The 5,927-nt window shown below is 42.9% G+C and overlaps 1 pseudogene; it reads right to left on the bottom strand.

Annotated features, from left to right (window-relative positions):
* Positions 1–5,302: 5,302 nt before the first annotated feature.
* Positions 5,303–5,574, bottom strand: LOC102960942 (annotated as a pseudogene).
* Between the last annotated feature and the right edge of the window lie 353 nt (positions 5,575–5,927).

The following is a 5,927-nucleotide window of genomic DNA, read 5'->3' as shown; positions in this document are numbered from 1 at the left end:
AGGATGTCAAGGTGGGGTGGCCGGAAACCACATCCTGTATGCACACCACCTCACTGTGCTGCTTCCTGACTCTTCCCTTCCTAGCGAACCCTTTGCGTTTCCCCTGGGGTTCGTAAGACAGAACCACTGATTCCCTGTCCTCCATCTGTTACATATAAGCAAGCAACCACTGAATTAGTGGGGGGGACGTTCCTGCACATCAGTATGAATTACTGGAAAGAACGGGGATAGAAGATATCAGACAGGCTGAGAAAGTCTTCAGGATTGCCTTGAACAAATTTGATTTCATTCTCCATCACAGCTGAATTCACTCTTTGGACCTTTAGCCTGACATCTAACTGTGCTAACGTGTATCTGCTTACAATCGGGGCACCGTGTTTAAAAAAAAATCCTGTGATGCCAATTTTCACACTACACCTACTTCATCACTAATACTTTCAAAACGCTCCACATGCTCTGTCATTGACCCTGTTCGGCGTCGCTCGTGGCATAAATCATTGCCCGGTAGAAAGAGAACGTGTTGGGACAGCATGATTGGCCAATGCGAAGCCAAAGTGAGTGTCGGAAGTCCCACGAGAACACAGAGGGTCAGTACAAAACCTTAACCTCACAGATCCTTTGTTTGGTCTGTTCCCTGTGACCGTTTCCATCCCGTAGCTCCATATCGGAAAAGGAATACCGGTAATAGTCAACCTCAGATTGAACACTCTTCTCTTACTCCCGTTGTTCACTTCTTTACTGTAAACGGCTGCATTTTGGCTGGGTATCCATTTAAGCCAGATACAGCATGCGATACCTTAAATCCTCACCACCTCGCCGTGGGGTCGGCACTACCATCTTCGTTTGACGGAGAAGCCAACATAATCTGCCAAATGCACCGCTTGAAGGTGGTTGACATGTGAGGTGAACCTCAGGTCTGGATGATGTCAAAGATCAACCACCATTGGGCTATTTTTGCAATCTCTTTCCGTGTCTGCAGGAATTGTCTGAGAAATTTCAAGGGAAGCTTAATAAACATGCCTTGGGTTCAACAGACTGAGGGACCAAAACCGAATCTAAGGATCCCAAGGCAAGTTACGTGCACAATTAAAACCCTTAATACGAATTGTGTAACATACGTGTCTCCGTGCTCATATTTTAAATTTAATTTCTGCGGTCATGTGTTTGTCATACTGCTAAGGATTAGAATGTTTATTTATCATCGTGACCTCCATCCACTTGTGCTTTTATGGGAAAGATAGTATGATTTATGGTTATGAACTACTATAAAATTGAAGAAGGGTATATGCCAAGGAATATCAATTGATTATAAACTTTTAGCGAACACTGCCAAGTTTGATAACACCATCGGATTTAAATTGCAGAAGGTCGTTCTTAAATGTGTGTGGTTCAAGTCCTGTGCCATTATTAGCTGGACTCTCGGTGAAAACTGAGAAGAGCTGAAGGAGGGAAAGAAGAAGTAATGCCAGAAACAGGAGCCACGGCAGCTTGGGAATGGCTGAGCAGGAGGAATGCACTGTGTCCTCAGTTGGACAGAGTTTGAGAGGGGAAGCTGCCTGGCCCAAGAAGTCACTGTGCTTGTCCCCTAAAGCACACATGTGGACCGTCCTTTCCATCCTGGGCATACTGAGAATCTTGACAATTCACGCTTTCGTAACAGCTGCATTTCTTATCATCTCTGGCATATTTCTTCAGCTTGCACAAAGCCTCTTATCTCGCAAACAGTCTCTCTCTGGACCGCTGTCTCTTTCAGCTGCTTAGAGGCCACGGTCCCTTAAATCTCCCAGCTGTCTTTCTTACCTCTCAGCCCTTGCTTCCTTTATCTGTCTATATTTTTTTAAATCTTTCCCAGCTGCCACTTTTGGCACAGTGGTTGTCTCTTGGTTCTCTCAGAATGAGACATTTCAGCATGCTGATGTGGGGAAGGGACAGAACGGCCGTAACAATGCATTTTCAAAATTAGCCTTGCAATCTATCAGGAAAAAAATTTCACCTCGGCTTTCATACAGCCTGCGCGCCATGAATCAACCCGTGCGTTTCTGAAAAGATGAGACACCCCAGAGGCTTGCACAAAGAAAAGCGAGAGAGAACCACAGGGCTCTTAATTGTCCAAAACAGGAAATTTCTCCCCTTAGAAATGCAGATTCTCTGTGGCTGCAGCCTCGAAGAGTTTATGTAACACCCTCTCGGTTGGATAAAAAGTTAACTGGCATCCCCACTGCGTACAGAAATGTAAATGCTAGAAGCTGGAGAGAAATTTCATTTCATATTGGAGACTATTTGGCTTCTGTTGCAACTACCAGCACCTCTAGGTGATTCCAAACTTGTATAATCAATGTAATTGTCTCTTCTCGGGTAACTCTTATAAGGGAATGTTAGTGGTTCTATGGGGTTACCTGGTTTTCTTAACATGATGGATTCTGAGTGAGAAAAATAATCTTAGTTTGGAAAGGATTTTTTAAAAACTATAGGATAAGGGGTGCCTGGGTGGCTCAGTCGGTTAAGTGTCCAACACTTGATTTTGGCTCAGGTCATGATCCCAGGGTCATGGGATGGAGCCCTGCATTGGCTGTGTACTGAGTGTGGAACCTGCTTGGGATTCTCTCTCTCTCCCTCTGCCCCTCCCCACTCGTGTTTTCTCGCTCTCTCAAAAAACAAAAAAACTATATGATAAGGGCTTGAGGACCTCTACAAAGCAGAAAGAAACAATTTCCAGGTCCCACACTGCTAAGGCACAGCTAGAAGATTCTGGCCTGGCAATTGTCACTCCTTTATTCCCACTCAAAAAAAGGCCCAAAAAGTACAGATGTCTTGGGTAATCCCCTAGTTCCCTTTGAGGTTAACTCAGGAAATACGGACAAATTTGTTCAAATGTCTTTGTGTTGCTAGTATGCTATTAAGATTATGATTCCAAAGAATGGTATCCATCAGTATTGAAAGTAAAACTCTTGATTGTGCAGAAATTCTTGCCCACCGTGCTCTGGGAAGTATAAAAGCAAATGGGAACTTTTTATATACTTAATTAAGTCCAGGTTCTTGGAGGAGAGGAAAATCAACAGGCAAGGTCTATCCAAGCTGGATTTACTCCTTTGGATTGCTTTCTCAATCAGAATCAATAGCTGTAGCTAAACGGATTCTGTAGAAATCTGCATCGATGATAGTCTGCCAGAAAGAACAGCTGAACTGATACCCCCGTGTACACACACATCTCCAGATTACAAAGACCAAACTCTTTCTAGCTAGTGCTAATAAGGTATCAGTTCGGATCTTGATAGAAATAGTTTGTGTTGAAAGGATAGAAGCTCTATAACTCTGAAAGATGAATTGGGATTGTGGCATTCCAAAAATGTATAATTTAACTGAATCAGCTCAGTGCTCCTCAGCTCTCGGGCAGACAAATCATGCAGCCAGTGGATGCCACCAATTACAATTTAAAAACTAAAGTTGTAATGATTTTTCATTTCCAGAATTGTTCTTACTCTTTTTTTTTTTTTTTTTGGTCATAATAGCATTCCATTTTCCTGTTCTGTTACAATGATATCAACACTAAAATCTAATCTTTATCAGGCATTAGATTTCTTTTTTTTTTTAATTTTTTAATGTTTATTTTAGAGAGAGAGAGAGAGAGAGAGAGAGAGAGAAACAGAGCATGAGTGGGGGAGGGGCAGAGAGAGAGGGAGACACAGAATCCAAAGCAGGCTCTAGGCTCTGAGCTGTCAGCATAGAGCCCAATGCGGGGCTCGAACTCACAAACTGTGAGATCATGACCTCAGCTGAAGCTGGACGCTCAACCGACTGAGCCACCCAGGTGCCCCTGTGGGCATTTCTTATGCATAAGGCTTGTTACAGACACTACATATTTCTGCGGTTTTTGCTTCTATGTGATAGCCAGGGTGTAGCAGCTAACATTCCCTTGACATTATTAATTTTTACCAAATCTTTGAATAAGTGACTTTTTAAAATCTCTTATAGAATAAAGTAGGAGTAACTAAAACGGTGGGAAATGGTTTCTTAAAATGAAACTTGTCACTGTTTTACAGACCAGTTGTCTTTCTTGTAATTATTCCAAAGAATAATTATTTGCAGTGGCACTCGGTGACATTTTAATCATCTTCATGATTTCATTTATGTCAAGTTAGATATATCTAGGACGTGTTTATAGATTTTTTTCAGACACAGAGGAGATACCCGTCAATCCGGACTCGAATCCAAGCATAAAACAACGTTCAAACATGCAAATGCTGAGAAGAATGAGACCAAGTATTCTCCAAGGGTGGTAGAATAAACATAATGCGCACCAAGGTGTGAAGAATTATAAATATGAACGAAGAGAAGAAGCATTGAACTGTATGAATGCTGCAGGATCCATGGCACTATAATAGGACCAGCCCAGACCTTAGCAGTATACAACAAAAAACAGCAACTTGCTTATACTCGCTGTCTGTGGGTCAGAAATTCAAAAAGGGCACAGTGGTAAAAGCCCTCGTTGCTCTACAAGGAGCAGCCATGAGTAGAATGGCCAAGCCAACTGGAAGGCCTGGTGGCGGGAACAGCAGGACCCTGGGGCAAGGCGGTGCCTCCAGAGGGACGGCCTTGGAGTTGTCCACCCTGACACAATGGCCCGGGACTGCAGGGAGCAAGGTGCAAGCTGCCTGGCTTCTCCTGGCCTAGCCACGTTCCGTGGAGTCCAAGTGAGTCAGGAAGACCCATCCAGACTCAGTGCCAGGGGACTTAGACCCCACCTCTTGGGGAAATAGAAAGTATTTGGTACCATCTTTAAAACAGTCACATTAACAGAATTTTTATTTTCAGTATGAATTCATTTATCCGTATTCAATCCCTTTTTCATCCTGGTATCTAATAACAATAATAATAGTAAGTTCTCTTCCTTTTTCTGCGGCTGTATTTGCTCTTTTTTTTTTTTGAAGTGTAGGAATTGGTGTGTTATAAGCGGCAGGACCCTAGGGATATGGCTGTGTTAAGAGGTGACTTCTGATATATTACTGATTAGTTTTGAAATAAAGTAAAAATACATTTATTTTTTTTATTTAGACAGCAGGGGAGAGGGAACAAGAATCTTTAAAAAAATTTTTTTTAAAGTAACAAATGTACTTTTAACTGATCTGCAGATAAAAGCTACTCAGAGCACGTCAGTAACCGTTTCAGCCCTTACTCTGTCAGGGCCGTGTCCCGTAGAGTCTTCAGGATCTAGGTTCATGGGCTGATTTCATCATTTCACGTCATCCACAGTATTAGAAAAACAAGGCATTGTTAATCGGTTTATATGAAATGCCTTGCCGGCAGCCAAATGCAGTTCCTTATATTCCATATTTTTTCTTTAGCTCTTCTACTTTGTTGATGTAAGCTTTCATGGCATCTTCCTTGGAAGTCCCTTTCAGCTGATTCCAGACATCCCACTTGGCCTTGCCTTTGAGATCCAGCAGTCGGGCCGTTCTGTGTTTATGTCCCCCACAGTTGCTTGTTTGTAGTGGCCGTAGATGAACAACATCTCATCATCTGCTGGCTTGGTCTTGAGATGCTTAAACATCCTCAGCAGCTTTGTCAAACTCAGCCTCAGACGAGCCAGCAGGGTCGTGAGGATTCCAGAGAGTGTGCGGAGGTGGCCAAGAGCAGGAAGCGGTAGTCAAAAAATTTTTTCTTTAAGTGGGGCACCTGGGTGGCTCAGTCAGTTGAGCATCCCCCTCTTGGTTTCTGCTCAGGTCATGATCTCGTGGTTCATGAGTTTGAGCCATGTGTCAGGCTCCTTGCTGACCGTGTGGAGCCTGTTTACGATTCTCTCTCTCCCTCTCTCTTTGCCTCTCCTCTGCTCACTCTCTCTGTGTCTCTCTCAAAATAAATAAATCAACTTAAAAAAAAATTTTTTTAATGTTTTTTAAGTTTATTGTGAGAGAGAGAGAGCAAGTGTG

This window comes from Panthera tigris, chromosome B2, assembly GCF_018350195.1.
Source record: "Panthera tigris isolate Pti1 chromosome B2, P.tigris_Pti1_mat1.1, whole genome shotgun sequence".
In the NCBI taxonomy this organism is placed as follows: Eukaryota; Metazoa; Chordata; class Mammalia; order Carnivora; family Felidae; genus Panthera; species Panthera tigris.
The sequence above is the reverse complement of the archived record's forward strand: the minus strand, read 5'-3'. Positions and strand labels throughout refer to the sequence as shown.